The following is a 26,753-nucleotide window of genomic DNA, read 5'->3' as shown; positions in this document are numbered from 1 at the left end:
TGTGCCACTGCACTCCAGCCTGGGCGACAGGGCGAGACTCCGTCTCAAAAAAAAAAAAAAAAAAAAAAGGTCACACAATTTGTACACAAATGTTCATGGCAGCGTTATTCATACGGCCAAAAAGTGGAAACAACCCAAATGTCCATCAACTGATGAATAAACAAAATGTGGTACAGACATGACGGAATGTCAGTCAGCAATAAAATGGAATGAAGTACTGACACATGCTACAACATGGATGGACCTTGAAAACATTATGCTAAGTGAAAAAAGCCAGTGACAGGAGACCATATATTATATGACTCCATTTATATGAAGTGTTCAGAACAGGCAACTCTGTAGAGGCAGAAAGCAGATAAGTGGTGACCTAAGGCTGAGAAGGTGTGGAGAAATAGGGGTGTGACTACCAATGGGTATAGAGCTTTATTTCTGGTTAATGAAAATGTTCTAAAATTGATAGTGATGTGTGGTAGTTGCACAACCCTGCAGATGTACTAAAAACCATTGGATTGCACACTTTAAGTGGGAAAGATTTTTAAAGAGAGAAAATAATATCACAGGAAGAAAACTCATTAGGAAGGTTGGAAGAAAAGTCAAGGAAATCTTCCTAAAAATACAGAAAAAAACCTCAGAAATGAAAAACAGAAGAGAAAAAAATTTAAATCTGCTGATCAATTCGGAAGGTCAACATCCGAATAATAGTTCTAAAAAGAGAGCATAGAAAAACATGGATTGGAAATCAACAATAAAGGAATTCAAGAAAATATCTCAGAATTGAAAGGTTTGTTACCCAGACTGAAAGGGCTCCAGAGAGTCAAGCAAAACAAATGCAAACAGATTCTCACCAAGATTCACCATCATAAATTTCAGAAAAGCAAGCCAAAGAGAAAATTCCAAATGCTTTCAGGGAAGAGGGTGGGAACAGATCAACATCCAAAAGATTAGGAATCAAAATGGCTGCAAACTTCCCAGGAGCAATACTGGAAGCCGGAAGATAATTGAGCAATGCCTTCAACATTCTAAGGAAAAATGACTTCCGACCTAAAATTCTAAAGCCAGCAAACTATCAATTAAGTACAAGGATAATATAAAGATATTTTCAGACATGAAAGGTTGAGCTTTTTTCAGACATAAAAGGTTGAGCTTTAAATGTTTCTATAAAAAGAGAGCGATATCAAGTGGTAGATATATATCAAATACACTTATTACATTTGAGTTCAAATTTTTATTTATTCATTCATTCATTCATTCGAGACAAGGTCTCACTCTGTCACCCAGGCTGTAGTGCAGTGGTGTAATCACAGCTCACTGCATCTTTGACCTCCCAAGGCTCAGGTGATCCTCCCACTTCAGCCTCCCAAGTAGCTGGGACTATAGGCATGCACCACCACACCTGCCTAATTTTTCTTTTTGTAGAGACAGGGTTTTGCCACATTGCCCATGCTAGTATCAAACTCCTAGGCTCAAGTTGTCCTATCATCTCAGCCTTCCAAAGTGCTGCCATTACAGGCATGGGCCCACCGTGCCTGGCCTGAGTTCAAATTTTAATTTTAAAAATTTATAGAATGCTTAAGAAGTGAAGACCTGAAGACAGAGAGATAGAATTTGAGAAATATTTCTAGGAAATGAACCAGGAAAGTTCAGAAAGTGTCAAGAAAGCTTTCCCTTTCTTTCTTTCCTTTTTTTTTCTGGTTAAGATAAGAGAGTCTGGAGCTTGTAATATGCAGATGAAAATGATTTAACAGAGAAGGAGAAACTGTACATGGCATGAGCCACCACACCCCCAATTAATAAACATTCTAACAGTCTCTTATTTATGAATTGATGTTGTGATGCCATGCATATTAATTAGAGGAGTTCAACAAAGGAATATAGTAGGGACCAGGGAGAAAGTGAAGTTCCATAGAAGACTTGGCCTTGAAGGCTGAAAAGAATTTTACAAGGAAAGGAAAGGTTTACCTCTCATATAGAGTTGAAACAATAAGGGAAAAAACATCCCTTTTTTCTTTTTTTTTAAATCACTGAATGACTTGGATTAAAACCTTGACATGACTCATTCTGTTTCTTTTCCCATGCTAAAATCTGCATTTGTCTTTTCTCCCCTAGGGAGATGTGAAATATAATTTAACAAATCTTGTTGATATGGTTTGGCTGTATCCCCATGCAAATCTCAGCTTGTAGTTCCCATAATTCCCACATGTCGTGGGAGGGACCCAGTGAAAGGTAGTTGCATCATGGGGGCAGTTACCCCCATGCTGTTCTTGTGAGAGTGAGTTCTCATGAGATCTGACAGTTTTTATAAGGGGCTTTTCCCCCTTTGCTTGGAACTCACTCTCCTGCCACCATGTGAAGAAGGACATGTTTGCTTTCACTTCTGCCATGATTCTACACTTGATCTTAGTCAAAAGGCCGAGAAGTGATACCCTTCTGCCATCATTGTAAGCTTCCTGAGGCTCCCCCCAGCCATGTGAAATTGTGCAACAATTAAACTTCTTTCCTTTATAAATCACCCAGTCTTGGGTAGTTCTTTATAGCAGTGTGAGAACGGACTAATACACTTGTAAAGAGGTTCTTGAACAGAACTGCTCTATGTTCTGAATGTAAGTACCATGCCACCTTCTGTGATGCTGGGACTCCAGCATATTTATTTTCATATCCTACATAATAAATATTCTGATATAAGTATACAAATGTAAGGGTAAGGAAGGTGAATTATTTGGGCTGAAAAACTTAGTAGCCATGCAAATAGTCAGTTTGCATAAAAGCCAGCCAGATTTTCTACCAATGCTGCCAAGAGTTTTGCTGAATATATTCAATGCATGCCTTATAATTTATTAAGACTCCCCCCAACCTTGAGTCTTTCTTCTAAAACAACTGCCTCCAAATATCCTTCTGTTTTCATAAGTAGGATTTTGTGTGTTTTCACTTCTGACATTGAAACAGCTGCTTTCATTTTTTTAATTTTATTTTTCAGAATGGTTTTAGATTTACCGAAAAAACTATTAAGATAGCCCAGAGTTCCCACAATCCCCAAGCCTAGCTTTCCATACTATCATTTTACATCAGTATGGTATATTTGTTATAATTAACGAGCCAATATTGATTCATTATTATTAACTAAAGTGCATACTTTATCCAGATTTCCTTAGTTTTAATCTTTACCCGGATATCATTCACATACCATACAATTCATCCTTTTAAAGTGTGCAATTCAGTAGGGTTTAGTATATTTACCACTATCTAATTCTAGAGTATTTTTGTTACCCAAAACAGAAACCATGTACCCATTACCAGTCACCTCCTAATGCCTCATCCCCACTTGTAGCCCTAGGTAACCACTAATCTGCTTTCTGTCTCTACAGAGTTGCCTATTCTGGACTCTTCATATAAATGGAATCATACAACATGTGGTCTCTTGTTACTGGCTTTTTAAATACTTTCAACTTTTATTTTAGATTCAGGGGGTACATGTGCAGGTTTGTTACACGGGTAGATTGCATGATGCTGAGGTTTGGTTTATGATTGATTCCGTCACCCAGGTAGTGAGCATAGTACTCAACAGTTAGTTTTTCCAACCCTTGCCCCCACCCTCCTTCCCACCTCAAGTAGTCCCCAGTGTCTACTGTTGCCCTCTTTATGTCTACGAGTACCCAATGTTTAGCTCCCACTTGTAAGTTGAGAACATGCAGTATTTGGTTTTCTGTTCCTGTTATTAATTCATTTAGGATAATGGCCCCCAGCTGCATCCATTTTGCTGAAAAGGACATAATTTCATTCCTTTTTATGGCCGTATAGTATTTCATAGTATATATGTACCACCTTTTCTTTATCCAATCCACTGTTGAGCACCTATGTTGATTCCATGTCTTTACTATTGTGAATAGTGCTACGACAAACATATAAGTGCATGTGTTTTTTTGGTAGAACAATTTATTTTCTTTTGAGTATATACCCAATAATGGGATTGCTGGGTTGAATAGTAGTTCTGTTTTAAGTTCTTTGAGAACTCTCCAAACTGTTTTCTACGGTGACTAATTTACATTCCCACCAGCAGTGTCTAGGTGTGTAGGTGTTCCCTTTACTCTGCAGCCTCACCAGCATCTGTTGTTTTTTGACTTTTCTTAATAGCCATTCTGAATAGTGTGAGATGGTACCTTATCGTAATTTTTATTTGCATTTATTTGATGATTGTTACTGGCGTCTTTCACTTAGCATAACGTTTCCAAGGTGCATCCATGTTGTAGCATGTATCAGTACTTAATTCCATTTTACTGCTGAACGACATTCCATTGTAGAACTATACCACATTTTGTTTATCAGTTGACGGACATTTGGGTTTTCACTTCTTGGCTATATGAATAACGCTATGAACATCTGTGTACAAGTTGTTGGGTGAACACGTGTTTTAAATCCTCTCAGGTATACCTATGAGTGAAATTGCTGGCTCATACGGTAACTCTACATTTAACTTCTGAGGAACTGACAAACTGTTTTTCCAAGTGCACCATTTCACATTTCCACCATCCACGTACAAGGGTTCCAATTTCTCCACATCCTCACCAACACTTGTTACTCTCTGTCTTTTTTATTATAGTTGTCCTATGGGGTGTAAAGTTATATCTCATTGTGGCTTTGTGACACATTTCCATTAGAACTAATGAGGTTGAGCATCTTTTCATGTACTATTGACCTTTTGTATATGTTCTTTGGAAAAATGTCTATTCAAATCCTTTGCCCCTTTAAAATATGGGTTGTCTCTTTATTGTTGAATCATAAGAACTCTATATATTCTGGATACTAGAACTCTCTTAGCTACATTATTTACTTTCCCCCCCATTCTGTGAATTCATTGTATTTATAGTATCATTTGAAGCACAAGTTTTAAATTTTGATGAAGTTCAATTTATTTATATTTTCTTTGGTTGTTTGTTTTTAAGTGTAGATTTCCTTAGTTTCTAACCTAATGACATCTTCTGGTCCAGGATCCCATACAGGATACCACATTAATCACCATGTCTCCTTAAGTTCTCCTCTTGACAGTTTCTCAGACTTTCCATGTTTTTGATAATTTTGACAGTTTTAATAAGTATTGGCCAAGTGTTTTGTAGACTGCCCCTCAATTGGTCTTTATCTAATGTTTTTCTCAAAGTTAGAGTTATGGGTTTGAGGAAAAAAAGACCACAGAGATAAAGTACCATTTTAGTCACATGTCAAGGGTATACACTACCAACATGACTTATCACTGTTGATGATGACTTTGATCACCTGACTGAGGGAGTGTTTGTCAGGTTTCTCCAATGTAATCTTTTTTCCTACTTTCCCTACTGTACTCTTTGAAAGGATGTCACTATGCACAGCTCACACTTAAGGGGTGGGAAGTTATATTCCACCTTCTTGATGCAGAATATCTACATAAATTGGAAATTATCCTGCATGGTAGATTTTTTTTCCTCTTCTCCCTTTAATCATTTATTTGCATCAGTATGGACCTATGCATATTTATTATTTTGGATTATAACCCAATACTGTATTTTCTTGCTCAAACTATTCCAGCTTTAGCCATTGGTAACCCTTTCAACTGGCCTTCAGGCTCTTTTGACACAGCCCCCTTCCATGTGTTTTTAAAAATATCCATAAATATTTCTATATGAAACTGTATGTGCCTATATTAAACTAAACATGAGTTCATAACGATGTCTCCAACTTTAATCCATTATTACATGGATTATTCTAGCCTTTTCCCATGTTTATCTGTGAACTTCCACTCCGACAGTGAGAAACCTGGTTGACTCCATCTTCCATCCATTTACTTAATTGTTCAATTTCAGTATACATGTATAGCATTATCAGAATTGTTAATCCACACACTCATGGGATACATTATCAACTACAGTTCTTACGTTTAGATTCTTTTGCCTTTAATCTTACAGACTCTACTCATTTCCATAGTCAATTAAATCAGCACCTTTTTCCCTCATTCATTTCAGTGAGTTATTTTACACATTTGTAATTTTATCACATTCTGCATTCTATCCTGGGATCACCCAATCCCCTAAGTGATTTTTTAAAATTTTGCAAACATTATGGTTCACCTTTTGTGCTGCTGAATTCCACAGATTTTGCATAGTGTCATGTATTCCTCCATTTCAGTATCATATAGAATAGTTTCACCACCCCCCAAATCTCCTGTGTTTCACTGTATTTAAGTCCTCCCCTCCCATCCTTCCCCCCGGCAAACACCAATCTTTTTGCTGTCACTATAGTTTTGTCTTTTCCAAAATGTCATATAATTGGACTCATGTAGCCTGTAGCCTTTTGAAATTGGCTTATTTACCTTAGCAATATGCATTTAAGATTCATCCATGTCTTTTTGTAGCTTGATAGCTCATTTATTTTTATCACTGAATAATATTCTACTGTCTGGATGTTCCATAGTTTACCCATTCACCTACTGAAGGACATCTTGGTTGCTTCCAGTTTTTGCTGATTATGAATAAAGTTGTTATAAACATTTGCATGCAGGTTTTTGTCTTGGCATATGGTTTTCAAATCATTTGGGTAAATACCTAGGAGCATGAATGCTGGATCGTATGGTAAGACTATGTTTAGTTTTGTAAGAAACTGCCAAACTGTCTACACTTCTTATTGAGTCTTAGAGTTATTGGTATATTTGGATACAATTCCTTTATTAGGTACATATTTTGCAAATATTTTCTCCCAGTCTGTGGCTTGTCTTTCAATTCTCTTAACAATGTCTTCTATAGAGCAGAAATTTTCAACTTTAATAAAGTCCAACTTATCGGTTTTTTTCTTTCACAGATTATGTTTTTGGTGCTGTATCTAAAAACTCACAGCCAAACCCAAGGTCACCTAGAGTTCCTCCTGTGTTTTCTTCCAGAAGATTTCTAGTTTTAAATTTCAGATTTCGGTTTATGGTCCATTTTAATTTTTGTCAAAAGTATAAGATTTGTGTCTAGGTTCACTACCCTGCATATGAATGTAAATTTGTTGAAAAGACTGTCCTTTCTCCATTTAATTCTTCGCTCCTTTGTCAAAGATCATTTGATTATTATCTGTGTGAGTCTATTTCTGGGCTCTCTGTTCCATTGATTGAAATAGATCTATTGTTTCATATCATCATCATCATACTGCATGGATAACTACAATGTAATAAAAAGTCTTGAAATCAAGTTGTGTGAATCCTTCAACTTTATTCCTCTTCAGTATTATGTCGGCTATTCTGGGTTTCTAGGCTTTCCATATAAACTTCAGAATCAACTTGTTAATCTCTACAAAAATTGCTTTCTGGGATTTTGATTGGGATTCCACTGCATCTACAGATCAAGTTGGGAAGACTTGACATCTTAACAATATTGAGTCTTCCAATCTATAAATATAGAATCTGTTTATTTAGATCTTCGATTTCTTTCATCAGAGTTTTGCAGTGTTCTGCTTATACGTCTTGAATTTATTTTGTTAGATTTATGCCTAAGTACTTTTTTTCTTTTTTTGTGGTGCTGTTGTAAATGGTAGTGTTTTTTTAATTTTTCATTGTGGTATACAGGAAAATAACTAATTATATATACTCACCTTGTGTCCTGGAACCTTGCTCTACTTGTTTATGTTCCAGGAGGTTTATCATTTCCTAGCAATTTTCTACATAGACAATCATGTCACCTGTGAACAAAGACAGTTTTATTTCTTACTTCACAATATATATAGCTTTAATTTCCTTTTCTTGTCTTATTTCACTAAGTTATCCAATATGATGTTGACTAATAGTGGTGACAGAAGACATCTTTACCTCATTCTCAATCTTAGGGAGAAAGTATGGTTTCTTACCATTAAGTACAATATAGGCTTTTTTGTAAGATATTCTTTAATAAGTTGAGGAAATTCACCTTTATGCCTAGTTTGCTGAGAATGTTTATCATGAATCAATGTTGCATTTTGTCAGAGGCTTTTTAAGCATCAATTCCTAGCCTTCAAATATCTTACCATATATTTCTTCTGTTCTTTCTTTGCCTTCTCATATAATTGCACATCTTATACCTATTGAAAATATCTCACATTCTTAAATGTTCTGTTGCTGTTTTAAACTCTATTTTTCTCTTTGCCTTTCTGAGAAGTTTCACTGACATATGTATTTTCAAGCTTCTTTCCTTGGCTGTGTCCAGAATAGCCCATCAAAGGCATTCTTCATTTTTGTTGCAGTTTTTACTTATAGCATTTGCTTTTCATTCATTCCTACAGTTTCCATCTCTCTGCTTACATTATCCATCTGTTCTTTCATGTTATCTACTTTTTCCATCAGAGCGTTTACCATATTAATCACAGTTACTTTAAATGTCCTGCTTGTTAATTCCAAGATATGTGTCATATCTGAGGCTGGTTCTGATGCTTGGTTTGAAGACACTTCAGGCTGTGTTATTTATTCCTTTTAGCATGACTTGTAATTTTTTTGTAAGCCAGACATGATGTATTGGGAATAGGAACTGGTCTAAATAGGCCTTTAGTGTGAGGTTTTATGTTAATCTAGCTAGGAGTTTGGCTGTGTTTAATACATGCTGCAGTGGTAAGTGCCAGAGGCTTCAAATTCCTCCAGTGTCCCTGCTTGTATGTCCTCTGTTGTCTTTGGGCTTCCCTGAGAACTCCACCTCAGATAGAGTCTGTGTGTTATAACTCATTTGGCTGTAACCCAGCAGTTACACTGTAGCCCTGTTGGTGTGGTGATAAGATGTTGGGGGAAAGGAAGCATTCTGCTATCTTACGATTAAATCTCAGTCATTCAGTGGGCCTGTCACCTTCACGAGTATTTCTCAGTTTCTTTCCCCTTCCCCCTTAGGTGAGATAGTAAAACTAGAGGGGGCTGGAGTCAGAGAAATGCCCTTCTCCCAGGTGGGATAAGACTCTGGTAGTCTTTTCCTCTGGAGAGTAGATCTTTGTTATGGAGAAGGCTCTGGGTGTATTTCACAATGGTTACTCTCCCTTTCTTCCTGCCAGAACCAATATGAGATTTTTCTTGGCTCTACACTGTACAAACCTGTGGGGTTCCTAAAAGTAAAATCTATAAAAATGTGATGCCACTGTTAAGACTACAGACCCAGGAGTTTCTCAATCTCCAGCTAGCCCATAAACAACCTTCAGCAATTTGTCAAAATTACCATTGAAGTGTTCCTACCAGTTTAAGACTCCAGCAGCTTCTGCTCCAAGTATGCAGATCTCAACTGAGACTTCCTAGATTTGCTTGTCTTTCCATATTTTAGGGCAGCACTTTGCTCTGCAATCTCATTCCTCTGATAGATGCAAGAAAAGTTCCGATTTTCATTTTGTTCAGCTGTTTCTTGAGCAAGGCTAGGTTTGATGATTTCCACGCTCTATAAATGTCAGAGCTGATACCCGCTGCTTTCATTTTCATCCTTACAGTTTAATGAATTGGTGTCTTGAGGAATTGAGACAGAGCAGGGACCCCCTTTATAGGAGCCTGTGGGCCCCCCGCCAAGCATGGAAATAAAGGAAAATCTTGAGTTCCTTCAAGAAAAATTCCAGGTGCCTAGCTAGCCCTGAGAAGTAAATAAACAACTTTACAGCAAGAAGGTAACAGTAACTTAAAACAATAGCCAAGGAAGTTACTGTCAGGAGATGTTTGATTCCCCTGTAGAAGCTAAAGATAACATCTTAACATATGTCCCTGAGTTGTTTTTCAGAAACCCAGACCTCCACCAAGCAGATCCACTGGCACACAGACCTCAGATAAAGGGCAATGAAGACTGAATTCTAACCACCGTTGTTTTAAATTTCTTCCTGAGGGGCCTGGAGGGAGTAACACCCACGAGCCAGAGTTAACATTCTTTTCTACTGATTCCGGCTTTTAAAACAAAGCTTCTCTTCCTTAAGCAACTGCAAATCAGAAAATGTTTGAATCCACCTATGACCTGTGGGCCCACCACCCACTCACCCCGTCTGCTTCAAGATGTCCCACCCTTTTAGGCCAAAACCAATGTGTAACCTCTATGTATTGATTTATGATTTTCCTTGTACTTCTGCTTTCCTGAAATTTACTCCTGCCTATAAAAACCCTTACCTATACACCATAGGAAAGGTCAGGATTTAAGCATTAGCTGCCTGGTCCTCCTTGCTTGGTGCCTTGCAAATAAACGTTTTCCTTTCTACCACTGCAAAACCTTGGTGTGGATATCTGGTCTTACTGTGCCAGGCAAGTAGACCCCAGTTCAGTTCTATAACAGAACTACTTTGGCAACACATGACTTGGATGCATATAACCAGACAGGTAGATTTAGATACACTTCAGTGGTGGAATCCAGCTCTTGGTCAAATACTAAAACTCTCTCATCCAAACTGGTGGGAATGTGGGACTCAAGTGCTATCGCTAGAAGTTGGGTTTATAAGAGAAAACAGTTGGAACCAGCATTAAACTGTAATGAGAAGGGACTCTCAGGAGATGAGGAGAGAGGGAATGATAAAGGTAACTGCTGCTTTTAGAAGCCATTCTCAGCACTGATATGACACTCTAACAGAATCTTTTGACTAGGTCAGGAAAAGCAAAATATCAAATACATCTCTAGTACCCATGCTCCCTTTCTGGGTTTTTCTCTGCCCATCCCTCTCCCCCTGTTCCAGCACTGCTTTCATATTCCCCTTCCCCAGTGATTTTATCTTGATTTATTCACTGGGTCCACTTAGACATGCTAGTGCTTAATTATTATCAGAAGAGCTGATACTAGAATAAGTGGAAATAATTGAGGCAAATTGTCCAGCACTGGAAGGAACAGTTTGCTTCAGAGATAGAATAATCATTTGTCAGGAAAAGAAGTAAATTACTGTTGTCTTATATCACACAAACATACAAAGGTTAATGACTGGAATAACTCATTCTAAAAAAAATTCTGAGTTCTGATTCCTTTAGTAGTCCTATATATACACACAGCATAATAGCATATCTTAATTTAATGTCTTTAACAATACACCTGGGAATCATTCAGAAATCATCTACTGTCATTAAAGGGATCATTAATTTGTGGGAAAGAAAACATATTTATGCTAAACTGTTAAGATAATCAACTTACATCAGAAATCTATTGTTTCAAAAACATGCAAATGGTCTACCAAATCAACCTCCAGATGGCCTACTTATCTACAGTGTCCTTATAGACATTGTAGGTAAGAAACTTAAAGTGAAGAAATAAATATGGACATTTGAAAAGGACAGGGATCAAATTCTAGGTATGTGCATTTGTTAAAAAATGTAGATTCTGATGGAGAAGGGTTAGGGATGGGACCACAGAATATATTTTTAAAGTAGGCATCCCAGGTGATTTTGATGCAGATAGAGGACCACACGTTGAAATACTATGCTCTAAAAGGATCAAAATAAAGACTATGTTTCGAGTATGTTTATATGTTTCAGTTTTAATGTTCTTCTAAAATTATAGAACCAATTCTACTTACATGCTTATTTTAAGTATTTCCACTATATTTTTTCATAAAATCTTCCCTGATTGTCTCATAGTAACAGTAAAAGCATGCCACGGGAGTGGAAAAGCAGAAAGCTATAGAGATTAGAAACCAGTTATCCATAAATTAAGAGCCCAAAGTTATCAGACTGAATCAAATGCTGAGAAATCAATAATCAAAATCAAAGCTACAAAATATAAAGCCAACTTTCTAAAATCAAACTGTAACCAAAGAAATAAGTTTGAATCTTAGTCATCCTACAGGCATGTCTAATCCAAATTTATACAATGTTCATGGCTAAAGTCATATCACATAAGAGGACTGAAAATAAAATCCCTTCCTGTAGCCTAATTTTTATATGTTTAAGATTGTTCTAGGACTTCTCAGCTGCTGGACTATATTTGAAACTCATTTCAAATATCTTTGTTCATGTTTCACTAGAAAAACAATTCCCCTAAAAATAAGGGATTTAAAGATGTCAAAAAGTATATACACAGACACACACACACACACACACACACAGAGAGAGAGAGAGACAGACAGTCTTGCCTTGTCGCCCAGGTTGGAGTGCAGTGGCACGATCTTGGCTCACTGAAACCTCTGCCTCCTGGGTTCAAGCGATTCTCCTGCCTCAGCCTCCCGAATAGCTGGGATTACAGGCGCATGCCACCACGCCCAGCTAATTTTTGTATTTTTAGTAGAGATGGGTTTTCACCACGTTGGCCAAGTTGGTCTCGAACTCCTGACCTCAAGTGATCCGCCTGCCTCAGCCTCCCAAAGGTGCTGGGATTACAGGCGTGAGCCACCACACCTGGCCCAGATGTCACTATATTTTCATATCTTGTCTTAGAATTATCGTTTTTGTTCTGTTAGAACAAGTAATATAACCAGTCTTTTATATAACAGATTAGTTGAGAGGGTGAGAATATACATGTTTCCATATAATTTTTAATATACACAAAGGACACAACTTTTTAGGAGGGTGACTAACTGAAGGCTAGATACTATAGACACTAGGTTTAGAGAGAAATTAGTATACCACCCACACTTCTATTTGCCAACATCAGTAAATGAGGGAAGTAGAAAGTCTGCTTTGGAACCAATCAAATTTGGGCTTGAACTCCTGCCCCCTACTCATTACCATGAGGAAATTATTTAACTTCTGAGACTCTGCCAAATAAGAATAATCCATTTTGAATGTCAAGATAACATGTGTGAAATGCTCTAGGACAAAGTCTAGTATACCTTAGGCAAAAATATTTTTAATATATAGGTGCCCTTCTTTTCTCCTCTCTGCCCACTAATCCTCTTGCTCTTGTTCAGACAACAGAAAACATTTTTTTCTTTAAACTTTATGTTGTAAAATAAAACAAAGATACAGAAAGCCACATCAAAATTAAAAAAAAAAAAAAGAGTATTGCTTAATGAGTTTAATGAGTTGTTATAAGGCAAACACTCATGTATCCACCATCCAGGTTAATAAACCAATTTTGACAGCCACCCCAGGAGCAACTTCAATACCCAGTCCCAGCCTTGACCCCCTCCTTCCCCGCAAAGGTAACCACTCTCTTGACTTTTATGGAATTACTTCCTTATGCTTGTATTCAAGTGTATATTCTTAAACACTACAGTTTACAGTTGCCTATTTAAAAAAAAAAAAAACAACACAACTTTGTCTTCCAAATCTCTTTTAATCCACAGGTTTCCCTGTGCATCCCTTTATTTTCCTTAGAGTTGATCTGTTCAAGAACCTGGAGCATCTTGACCCATATGTAGAATTTCCCATAGTAGCAGTTTTGCTGATTACACTCTCACCAGGAAGATCGTCTTTCTCCATCCTTTGTGTTTCCCACAAATTGGCAGCTGGATGCAGAGGCTTGATCAGACTCCTGTTAGATTCCTTTTATCAGGAGCTCATAAAGTCTGCCTTTCTGTGATATTAACAGCTGTTGATGTTCAATACCTAGATGCATTAATTCAATGGGAGTTGCAAAACGGTAATACTCTAATTTTATCATTTTTATGCAAAAATTCATTTTATTCCCATGTGCCAACAGCCAATAAATAGAAAATGAAATTCAAAGAGTAATACCATTTATAATAGCATCAAAAGAACCACCAAATACCCAGAGAGAAAGGCAACTAAATATGTAAAAGACTTCTGCCTTTAAAAACCACAAAGCATAATTTGAGAGTTTTTAAAGCCTCAAACAGTTGGTGGGATATACCATGTTCATGTTCTAAAAATTCATAACTGCAAATATATAATTTCTCCAAAAATTGGACCACAGAATCAACACAATCACAAAATCCCAGATCTTTCCTGTATGCAAGGAAATCCGTTATTTTTCATATTTCTTTTTTCCTTTAAGTTTATTCTCTTCATTTGATAACTTCACAAAATGGAGCTCATTCATTTTTAAAGCTTTCTTGTCTAATATATTTAAAATAAAAGTTTTCTTCAAAATACTGCCTTTGCTGCATCTCTTAAATATCGTTATGTAGTGTTTTCATTGTCATTACCTTCTAGGTATTTTTAATTTACATTAATTATTTAGTGGTGTTTTCAAATTTTCAAAATACATGGGGAATTTTTAAGATTTTCATCTTTTTATATTAACTTCTAATTTCATTATAGTCAAAGATCATTTTATATCTTTTTGAAATGTGTTGATGTGTTCTCTGCTTTATTCATATTAATTTTTATGAATGTTCCATGAATATTTGAGAAACTGTGTGTTCTTAAATTGTTAAATATAAAAATCTATATGTCAAAAAGGTCAAGTATCAAGCTTTTTAATTTTGGCATTCAGATCTCCTATACTGTTCACTTTCTGTCTTCTTGACCAATCAATATTAAATTTATCAACACTAATAAAGGATGCTAGAAAACAAAAGCAGTACTTTTCTAAATTTTGAAGAAAAATTATTTTTGACCCAGAATTCTATATTCTACTAAACTATCAAATGTATGGGTTAATAATTTCATTTTTGAATATCTAATTTCTCAGAAGATTCATCTCTTAGGCACCCTTTCTTTAAAAACTCCTGGAAAAGATTTTCCTGTAGAATGAGGAAGTAAAGCTAAGCAAAAAAGAAAAAGTGGGATCCAAGAAACTGGAACTACTCCTCAGGAGACAGTAGTGTTAAAAAAAAAAAAAAAAAAAAAAAAGTCCCAGGATGCAATAATCCTAGATAGCAAATTGTCCAGATTAAAATAGGATAGAGGGTTACAAAGGGCGACCTCTGGGCAGGGGATCAGAGAGGGGAGAATTGGTAGATTTTTCAGATAATGTAAGTAATTGGTTGAATCAGACAAATCTTTTGCTCCTCCCCAGATTCTCTTGGCTTTACTCACTCTGCCTTCAGGGGCCACCAGAGTGATTCTAGATGGACTCATGTAGTTAAACCTTCTGTGTCAACCGGCTATACACCCCAAGTCTCTGGCTCCTCCTACAACTCCCAGATTCAGATGAAGTGCCACTATGTAGGATCTTGCTTCCCCTAAAATTGCAAAGGACAAATCTGATGATGCAACCAGGAAGCATGGGGAGGAGGGTTATTCTTCATGGGCAATTTTTAACCAATGGGAGACAGAACATAAGGCGGAATCAACAGATAGAGCCCCTTTCCCTCTTTCTCATGGACTACTCTAACAGTTTTCAGGATAGCCCACATGGAAATGTCCTGAGTGGGTAGACTGGTGTACCTGCCAAATGACCAGTTGTTATCTCTTCACTGCCTGTTGTAAAGCAGCGGCAAGTGTGATAAGGCATTACCTTGCATTTGCTTCCTGTCCTTCCTGCCTCACTCCCCCTACTATCATTCTTGCTGCCCTGGGATTGCACCTCCCAGTAAAGGATTCGCATTTAATGTTTGCCTCAAGCTCTGTTATCTAAGGAACATGGACCAAGTCACAGGTATATGATGGATTCTGATAAAATAATATGAAAATTTTTAATTGAGGTTTGCAAAATTTATCATTTTAATTATATTTTTAATTATTCGAGGTTTACAAAAAATTTAATTTTTAATTTAACTTATTTTAAGTTAATTACTTAATTGAGGCATATAAAAATTTTAATTGAGGTTTACAAAAATTATTCTCAATTTGAGAGTTATAAAAATTTTCATGTAAAAAACATGAGAATACTATTAACTCTAGGGGGGAAAAGTCCTGTATGGTAAACATTGTAATCATAGTAAGTATGTCACCTAGCTCTGCAGAAAGAAACATATATGAGAATAATGTAAACACTGATATAAATACAAATTACAGAATAATTATGTTTGATAGATGGAGTGTAGAGGGGGGCTGTGAGACCTAAGCGTACATTTATCAGATAATGAGAAAGAAGGATCAATCAGAATCATATATATATATTTTGTTTTGTTTTGTTTTTTGTTTTTTGAGACAAAGTCTCGCTCTGTTACCCAGGCTGGAGTGCAGTGGTGTGATCTCGGCTCACTGCAACCTCCGCCTCCCAGGTTCAAGCAATTCTCCTGCCTCAGCCTCCTGAGTAGCTGGGACTACAGGCACCCACCACCATGCCTGGCTAATTTTTGCATTTTTAGTAGAGACGGGGTTTCACCATGTTGGTCAGGCTAGTCTCGAACTCCTAACCTCGTGATCCACCCACCTCGGCCTCCCAAAGTGCTGGGATTACAGGCGTGAGCCACCGTGCCTGGCCGGATCAATCAGAATCTTATTTCCAGTTCTAAAGTAATTCAATGTATGATCTTGGATGAGTTAATTTACCTTTGTTTCAGTTTCCTCATTTATCAAATGGGAATAATATCTACCATGCCTTTTGCTGTAGGGTTGTTGTAAAGGTAAAATGAAACAACATGTATGGAAATTATGTCAAAAAACAAAAAGGTCATCTTCAGAAGAGATATGGGAACCAGCAGCAAGCTCAAAGTAGCATGTTTGGGTCAAAGGAAGATAAGTAGGATGTGAGTTCAAATCTCGTAACTTAGCATTTCTCTGACAGCTAAACTGCAAGGGCAATGCTAAGAGTTTCAAGAATGTTATGATGCTTTGGCCTAAAAAAAACTGTTTTTCTCTTTCTGGAAAGAAAGGAGACATGACCAAGGCTGGCTCCTATGGGTAATCTTGATTACAACAACCTCCTGACTTGTTTTCTTGCCTCTAGTCTCTCCTCCTACCAATCCATCCAGATACCTTAACACTCCTAACCTAACTCTTTATCATGTTATCCAGAGATCAGGGATCTACAACGGTGCCACATTCTTCAATTTAGGTTCTATTCCTTCTCCATAAATTTGTATTTATTTCCCTGGTCCACACAAATTTTGATTCTTCTTGCCCAATTCTAACAGTCAATTTAATTTTTTTCTTGAAAGTATAGCCAACAATTAAGTCTTAACAAGTTGATTAAATTCTAATGTAACTTTATAAATCTTGAGTTCCTCAGGCACTGCATTAATTCTGGAGAACAGCAAACATGTCTCTCCTAAGTGCTAAGCACAGCTCCTATCAGGCAGTAGGTGCAAAAAAATAAAGAAGAAAAAAAGAAATGAATAGAACAGAGGTTACTTACTTAACCTGTTTAAAGTTCTAGTTTCTCTTCTGCAAAATCTGAATAATACTTTACAGATACTGTGAGACTTTTAAAATGATATATAGCATACAGTCTAGCACAACGCCTAGCATGTAGCTAGCATTCAATAAATGTTTCCTGAATATAAATACTAAAATGTGAATATCGATCCCATATGATTGCTGTTAGGGCTAAAGAAAGATGTGTCAAAAATGCTCTAAAACCAAAACATTTGTCAAAGGTGAATAATTATTATCATTAAAAAATACAAAATAAACTGAATGAAAGAGAAAACCAGCAGGGAGCCAACTAAGAGGCAACAGCCCACATGGGAAATACACGGTGAATTTAGTAAGATTTCTAGCCTCTGAAAAGCTTCCTTCTTGGAGAAGCTGAATAAATTCCTGAGAAACCTTCCATATGAAGGAATGAGATCCTAACACCTCAGGCATACACAAGGCCTTGAAGCAGATGTTGTTACACAATGTGTTCCAAAGAACATTCTTGACAACTGACCCATTTAAGGAATATTTCCTCTGGTCCAGAGAAGATCTCTGATAAGCTATTTCCAAGTGGGCTGATCCAGAAATAAGCCTGCATGTTCAGTTTCAGAGACCTGAGATCTACTTGAAGTTTAAGAGATTAGCACAGAACTAAAAGAAAATCATAAAATGAAGGCGGCAGACTATAGGATCTCTAAGACCTTTCAGTTCTCACATTTGAGGATTCATATGTACTAAAAAAAAATAAAAACTTCAGGGGCAGCACTGGGGCAGCAGCAATTTGAGAAACAGACCACTACGACCCAAAACTAGAAGACCAGCAGTAGCTCTGGAGGACAAATTATTTTAGTCCCTGTGCCTCTGCCAGAGATGTAGAACAATGTAGCAGCTCATATCTAAGCAAAATACTCTCTGCTTTACATTTCAAAAAAAAAAGCCACCAGGGAACTTGAAGAAATTGACACATTTCCCCTTGCCACAGTTTTATAAGGTCATCTTAAAATCCTGTTTAGAAAGCTATAATTTTTTGATAAAAACATTGTGTAGAACTTATTATTTTATCCTCATAATAGGTCCATTGTTACATACTAAGCATCTGTCTGGAAGTCAAAAGACTAGGATTCTTATCCAGAATTTTCTAATGACTTTCTGTCAACAAGACATTAATCCTTTTGCTATTCTATTTTTGGGTCTCTGTTTTATCTATATAGAAATAAAAAAGAGAGGAGAAGAGAAGAAAGATGAGATTATTCCAAAGATCTTTACAAGTCTACAAACCTAAAAAATCACTCCAGGCTAGGCAAAGTGGCTCACGCCTGTAATCCCAGCACTTTGGGAGACCGAGGCCGACAGATCACGAGGTCAGGAGTGCAAGACCAGCCTAGCCAATATGGTGAAACCCCATGTCTACTAATAATACAAAAATTAGCTGGGCATGGTGGCACACGCCTATAGTCCCAGCTACTTGGGAGGCGGAGGCAGAAGAATCACTTGAACCTGGGAGGCAGAGGTTGCAGTGAGCCAAGATCGTACCACTGCACTCCAGCCTGGGGGACAGAGCAAAACTCTATCTCAAAAAAAAAAAAAAAAAAAATCATTCCAAACTGGAGCCATTCCTGGGTCAAAGAATCAACATTAAATGAAAGGTGTAACTTATGGATTTACTCTAATAAACTCTAACATTTCAAGAATCTTGCAGAGAATTATAACCATTAACAGTCTAAGAACTGTCGAGGCTGGGTTCGGTGGCTCATGCCTGTAATCCCAGCACTTTGGGAGGCCGAGGCGGGTGAATCGCCTGAGGTCATGAGTTCGAGACCAGCCTGACCAACATAGTGAAACCCCGTCTTTACTAAAAATACAAAAAATTAGCCAGGCGTGGTGGCAGGTGCCTGTAATCCCAGCTACTTGGGACGCTGAGGCAGGAGAATCGCTTGAATCCTGGAGGTGGAGGTTGCAGTGAGCCCCCTCAAAAACAAAAACAAACAAAACAAAAAGAAAACAAAACTGTCGAGAGTGCTTTGTGTTGCACAGTTCTGGTGCCTGCTTAGAGCTCTCCAAGGTACTGATTTTATCTCTGGAAAGTTTCTGCTTTTCCACTCTTCTAAATATAAGCCATGTTTCCAAATCTGTCAACCACCCAGGCAGATGTGGCACAAACATAATGTATCGTCCAATGGATATATAAATGAATAAAAGAGAAGAATGTCATAGCAGAAAACATCACAAGACTGCAAAACAAAATGAGTTCCAAACCCTGTTTTTCATTCAACATGTACCAGTCACTTTATAGGAACTTACTGTATCATTTCCTATATAACTCCCAAGCCATCTATAGCACTCTGATACTAAACTAGTACTCAGTTCCCTCATCTTTCAGTTTTTTTATTTTTTATTATTATTTTTTTTGAGATGGAGTCTCACTCTGTCACCCTGGCTGCAATGCAGTGGCACAATGTTGGCTCACTGCAGCCTCCGCCTCCTGGGTTCCAGTGATTCTCCTGCCTCAGCCCTCCCAGGTGGCTGGGATTACAGGCACGTGTCACCACACCAGGCTAATTTTTGTATTTTTAGTAGAGACGAGTTTCACCATGTTGACCAGGCTGGTCTTGAACTCCTGACCTCAGGTGATCCACCTGCCTCAGCCTCCCAAAGTGCTAGGATTATGGGCATGAGCCACCGAGCCAGGGCTCTAATGTTCTTCCTACAACTCCTCTCAGCTGCTCTTTTGGGCCCAATGTTAACTTTCCCAAAGTTACGCTAAACTAGTAAGCATTCAGACTATCTTACTACACATAGCACAATGGCCTGACATACCCTAAGTGTTCGATAAGCATGTGCTCAATGAATGAGAAAGAAGGGTCCATGTACATTCCCAAACTTCAAGGGCTTCTAATTTCACATCTCACCTACATATTCACAAAACTCTGACAATCTCATCTTACACAGAACTGAAAAGACTGACACATAGGTTCCCACGGTTTAGGTCTGCAAGTGATTGTAAAATCCATAAACCAATGATACAATGAATAAAATAGTCACTACCGACTGCTGCAATTCCAGTACAGTGATTATCAGCAGGGGTCCAGAATTGGACAAACTTAGATTTGAACCCGAGCTACCATTTACTGCTGCATGACTTGGGCATATTATCTTTCCTGTGCCTCAATTCACATACTTTTTAAGTGGGGGAAATATAGTATATACCCTCATAAAACTGCTGAGAGGATGAAATGAGATACTATATTAAAACACTTAACTAAGTAGGCACTCCTTAGACTGTCTTATCCACTATCTACCTATCACAATACCTGGCACACAATAAGCGTTCAATGAATGTTAGCTATCATCATCATCTTTACAATAAATCACTGGGTTCTACAACTAAAATGTAGACTTTTTATATGGCAAACAGTCTTAAAAGAATTTTGTAGTTAAAATAAAATCTCAGCCTGGCACAGTGGGTCACCCCTAGAATCCCACCACTCCAGGAGGCCTTTGGGAGGCCAAAGCAGGTGGATCACTTGAGCTCACGAGTTCAAGACCAGCCTGGCCAACATGGCAAAACCCTGTCTCTACAAAAAATACAAAAATTAGCTGGGCATGGTGGTGCACACCCGTCGTCCCAGCTACTCGGGAGGCTGAGGTGGGAGGATCGCTTGAGTCCGATGGCTGCAGTGAGCCGTGATCATACCACTGCACTCCAGCCTGGGTGATAGAGCAAGACCCTGTCTCAAAAAATAATAAAACAAAATCTCATAATAAGCCCTTGGGAAAGTAAAATGTAGCAAACATGAATTGTCTCATCTTAAAAAGGCATAAAAAGGCTAAATCTTTCACTTAGGGTTACAGAAAATGCTCAAAACCCTAGAAACAAACAATGGGCATTTTATCTGTAAGTCAGAAGTAAAAGGTTGGAATACACAACGTACGTAACTTGTAGAGGGTCTCACAATCAGGTACCAAGGAAACCAAAGTACTCTCATACCCAGAGTTAACTGCTGATTTATTGAACCATCTTAAATCTGAATGGTTTACAGCAAAAAACAGGTTAAATGCTTTCTTCAAATTAAACATAACATCACATGCTGCCACCTTACAACTCCAACAACTAATGAGAAAAGCATCAGAACACTGCTTCCTGTTTTACAAATGGAAGTGATCTCTGTTTTAACAAACCCTTCAGATAATGTTAATATATACTAAAGTTTGAGAATCACTGTCCCCAATCCATCACTCGCCTCTCTATCCAACTTAGATGCCATGATCTAGTATTTCAATAACCTAAACTTCCTTTCCCTTTCATCGTCTCCATCTGACAAAAACCTCAAAAACCCTTAATGAGCTCAAGTATCCACTTTCTGTGTCCCCAAGCTGCTGAAGAATGCCAGAAAGAAATAACACAACAGAACAGATTGTCACCTCAACAAGGCCTTCAACTCTCACTAAATCATGAGTTTGTCTGGTCAAAATATGATGATTTAAAATCTTATTCATTTCCTTCAAATAGTACCCCTTCCATCATCCTTCCTTCTTCTCAGTAGATGACCTAGCCTCCTACTTAACAGAGAAAATAGAAGCCACCAGATGGATACATCCTCAACTTCCCACCATCCAATCTACACACCCTTCTGTATCTTCACCCATATTCTCCTCCATCCCTTCTGTTAAAATAATAGATCAGGTGTCTCTCCTCTTATCTAAGACCAAAAACACCTGTGAGCCAGACCTCATTTCCTCCTCCTCTTAAAGGAAACTCACACTATTAAGTATTCTTCTCTTTCCATACAATTTGCCTTTCCCTTAAGTTAATTATGGCACATAATTGGAACATTAGTATATACAATGAAATACCATTCAGTCATGAAAAAAACAAGGTAGTGCTTTCCATCTTGATATGGAACAGTCATGGAGTACAATATGTTTTCCTGAAGTTCAAACCCATACACCCAACTTCCCATAATCATTCTCTTACTTTATTGTCTCATCGGCACTTCAATTACAACATATCTAAAACAACATTCATCATCTCCCCCTAAAATCTGTCCTTCAGGTTCCTTCAATGTTCCTCGTATCAGTAAATGGCAACCTCCATCCACCCAGCTGTGCAGTCAGAAACCTAGTCGTCATACTTTGACCTCTCCTTCATTTCTTATCTAATCAATCATCAAGTCTTGATGATCTATTAAATATTTCTTATATTATTCCAACTCTCTTCATCTCCACGTTTGCTACTTTTGTCCAGGCCACCATCTTCTCTCACCTAGTTTTTTGCAATAGCCTTTTAATAATTTCCGAACATCCACTCTTCCCTTCCTCCAATCCAGTCTCCACTAGATGGCAGCCAGAGCAGTCATTTCAAAATATCAAAAGGAACATCTAATCATGGCTCTCTTCCATCAAAACTGTTAGATAGCTTCCTATTTCTACAGTAGGAGAATAAAGTGCAAAATCCTTAGCAAAGCCTATAAGCCTCTGCATGAACCTCTGTTTACTCTAGCCTCATCTCACACGTGCTCCCCCTCTCTACATTCCAGTCACAAAGAAATGTCTTTCTTTAAACTAACTATGCTCTTTCCCTTTCACAAGCTTCATGTTCTTTCTCCCAGGATGTTGCTCTCCTTATTTACCTAGCCAACTCCTATTCATCCTTCAGGTCTCATTTTAAATGTAATATACTCACCAAAACCTTTCCCAACTCCTCAGATTTGGTCAGTTTCACCCACCCAATTTACCAGACATTCATTCATTTTATTCAGTCAACAAATGTTGACTGAACAACTAAACCACACTAGTAGCTGTACTAGGTACAGAGAATAAAACTGAACAATACTGACAGTCTCTTTCCTAATTAAACTTATATCCTAGTAGAAAGTATAATCATTAAACAAATATTTAGTTAGAGTTGTAATTAAGTACTATAAAGGAGAAATATGGGTTCCTTTGAGAATGAATAAATGTCTGGTAAATGAAAGAAGCAAGTTATTCAAATTCAGTTCTGCTGACTCCAAATCCCATGCTTCTCACCCACTATACTATGCTGTAAATTCAAGCCTCATTTTTTAAAAGCATAACTGATTTTAACTTTTTTCTTCTTAACTCCGCCAGATTCAAATTCTATATAGTACTCTCCTGTGCTTCTGGGAGGTATTCCTGGGCCCCCCACTACTCAATGTTGCAGTACTCCCACTCCACAGGGCACACAAATCAGTTCGCCATGAGCACTGAGGTGGAGATTGTAGGGGCAAAGGGATTCAGTACAATGCAGGGTATGTGCAAAGGACTATGGGAATGCAAGATATGGGAAGATTAATTGTCTACGGGCTACAGCATAGTGAAAGTACTTTGTAAAATGTAAAGCACTAATCAAATGATTGTTATTAGTGATAGCAATAGTGGTGGTAGTCTCTCTAAGTAACGGAATCCCCCATCCTCCAAAGGGGGAAAAACATCTATTCAAATTGGAAAACAGTAGAGACATTTACTTATTTAACCCAGAAAAAAACTGAAATGCATTCCTCCTCATTCATTCTTACCATCTCATTTTAACTCTTTCTACATTTTACAAACAAAACTCTGCTTGCAGCAAAGAACAATCCATTTCACTTTTTATCTACTCCTTTTTACTGCATCAGAAAAACTTCAAAAGTCTGACAGTTCTCATGTATTATAATCACATCTCAGTCATTAAGCAGTTGCTGAAGTTTAAAAAAAAACACCAAAATACTAAATGCAGTAAACCCCCCTTTAAACATCATTTTTATGGTATACCACATGTACAGCTCTCTGGTGGTGGTACAGTAGAATGAGACAGGGTTGGAACTTAACTAGATTACTAGATGCCTGGAGGGCCCAGGATAGGAACCTCTGGATCACATCATCTTTAAGGCATATAATCAGATTTTCTAATGATTCCATTTCCACCACTTCTTAGCTGCATAACCTTGGGTATATTTCCCAACCTCTCTAATCTTCAATTTTCTCATTCATAAAATAGAGATAAGTGTACCTATTATTTCAGGTAATTGTGAAATTTAAATATATATAAAGAGATTAGCACAGTATGTAGCACACAATTGTACTCAATAAATATTTGATATCTTACTCTTATCTCTCTGGTTCTGAAGTCCTATGATTCTATAAACCCAATGCCACAGAGCACAATAAAAAACCTTTACTATAGGTATTTTTCTTATTCCCCAATAGCAAGAATGTACTATAGTTCACAGCACATGTAGACTTACCATGTAGACTTATAATGAAGAGGGATGCTAACTGCTTGTCTAAAAATAGTGCCTCCATACACCCCTATAAAAGTAAATGACCAAGACTCAACATAAAAGGATTCCTCCTATTTTCAGGGGTTCTAATTGTTTCATCAAATGTCTTCATCAGATTCTAAATATCTTATACCCATTATCCTGGTTCTTTCCTCTAAAAGAATGGTTGCTCATAATTATTTTGATCACAGAGCAAAATAATTTTAGACAGTTACTAAGTTTTCAGTCATATTTCTGGAACCCTTTGCTTTTTCAGAAGGATCTCATTTCAAATCTTTCAATATCCTGATTACTCATGAAATGGGAAAGACAAAATGAATATGATATTCTACCAGTTTGACTACTATGGAAGCATTTCATTCTTTTTTGCTTTTGCTCATGCTATTCATTTTCATGTCTTACTGCCCTCTCCTCACTTGAATCCTCCTCACACCTGTGTGTGTGTGGGGTGTGTGTGTGTGTGTGTGAGAGAGAGAGAGAGAGAGAGAACTTTGACACTAGAACCTGGAAAGTGGGGAAGAAGGAGAAGAGGAAAACAGAAATTCAACAATTAATTAACATGTTATGGGTAAGAATTTCTGGTGGGTAATATGGAAGATATAAAAATGAACAAGACAAGATCTCCATCCTCCTGAGACCTACAATATACCTGGACAAATGGCACAAGGCAGAAATCATATAATACAAGGTAGAATGCAGTGAGTACAATAAAATTGAAGTAGATAAACTGCTATGGAGGTTCAGATGAGAGAGAGAAACAGATAAAATATTAGGTTAAGAAATCTAGGGAAGTTTCATGATGGAGATTTGACTATATAGTAGGTGAGAAATAGGTACAGACGTCGGGGAAGACAGATGCTGAGACTTTTCCATAGGAAAGGTCATATGATATGTCTGGCCCTCCTTTGACTAATCCACGGTGCATTTCTTTAACCAACCCAGTAGAATGGACATCACAGTTTTATGCCCAGTCATTCTGAGGGCCACATAATAAATTCCTCAGGCAATCAACAGAAGAAAGTAGACAGCTGAAAACAAAATGACAGAATATTCCTAAAACACAAGCTTATCTTTCTGAGCCTTATTTTTCTGATTTGTAAAATATGGATAAATAATGCCTACCACACAAAGTTGTTGGGAGATAAAATAACACATTAAAGTGCCTAAAATATACCTGGTTATATAGGAGACCCTGCAGTAAATGCTTATTTTTCTTCTCTTTTAGATTAGTATCCTAAGGCTGTCATAACAAATTACCACTAATTTGGTGGCTTTAAAAAAGTGAAATTAGGAGAGGAAAAAAAAGCAGCTGGGCACCAGTAGTTCACACCTGTAAACCCAGTGCTTTGAGAGGTTTGTTTTCCAGGAGGATTGCTTGAGGTCAGGAGCTCGAGACCAGCCTGGGGAACACAGTGAGACTCCATCTCTATGAATTTTTTAAAAAATTAGCTGGGCATGGTGATGCTCACTAGTAGTCCCACCTACTTGGGAGGCCGAGGTGGGAGGATCGCCTGAGTCCAGGAATTTAAGGCTGCAATGAGCTGTGATCACCCCATCGCACTCCAGCCTGGGTGACAGAGCAAGATGCTGTCTCACAAAAAAAAAAAAAGAAAAGAAAAGAAAAGAGAAGGAAAAAAAAGGTGTGGGGGGATTTATTCTCACGGTTTTAGAAGCCAGAAGTCTAAAATCAAGGGGTGCTGGCCGGGCTATGTTCCCTCCGAAGGCTGTAGGGCCCATCCAATCCTTGCCTCTTCCAGCCTCTAGTGGTTACAAGCAATCCTTGCCATTCCCTAGCTTGTAGTTGCCTAGCTGCAATCTCTGCCTCCATCTTCACACGGGCTTCTCCTCTCTGCGCTGCTCTCTGTATCTTCTCTTCTTCTTATAAGGACACCAGCCATTGGAATTAGGATCTACCTTATATCTGGAATGATTTCATCTCAAGATCCTTAGCTGCAAAGACACTGTTTCCAAATAAGTCACATTCTGAGGTGGACCTGAATTGGGGGATGGGGAGGGCCAGGCAGAAAGGAACACTATTCAACCCACTACACCCTCCTTCTTTAGATCCACTTGCAGCTGAAACATTCTCAGGTCTCCTATAACTGTCTAGTTCACAGGAAGACATTACCTTTCCATTGAGCTCCCAGCATATTTCCATAGTATTAAACAACAATATCTACAAATCCCTTAAAGAAAACTGGGATTTCAAGAAAACACAAGGCAAGTCAGCATTTTTAACAGACCTGAAGCTTGGGCTCTAGTCCTATCTAGAGCAGTTATCAACTGTGAAACCTTGGGCAAATTATTTCAACTCTTTAAGATGCAATTTCTTCAACTTTAAATAGAAGTATCACAAAATTTGGGGGAGAATTAAGAAATATAATAAATGTGAGAGCATTTTGCGAACTTTAACATGATATACAAATACTAGT

At 37.7% G+C, this 26,753-nt stretch overlaps 1 protein-coding gene across 1 annotated transcript in view; it reads right to left on the bottom strand.

Annotated features, from left to right (window-relative positions):
• The window catches only part of SYN2 (synapsin II), a 184,201-nt gene that overhangs the window by 124,072 nt on the left and 33,376 nt on the right, over positions 1–26,753 (bottom strand). The gene's annotated exons all lie outside the window — the stretch shown is intronic.

This window comes from Pan troglodytes, chromosome 2, assembly GCF_028858775.2.
Source record: "Pan troglodytes isolate AG18354 chromosome 2, NHGRI_mPanTro3-v2.0_pri, whole genome shotgun sequence".
Taxonomy (NCBI): Eukaryota; Metazoa; Chordata; class Mammalia; order Primates; family Hominidae; genus Pan; species Pan troglodytes.
Note: the sequence above shows the minus strand (reverse complement) of the source record. Positions and strands in the feature narration are given on the sequence as shown.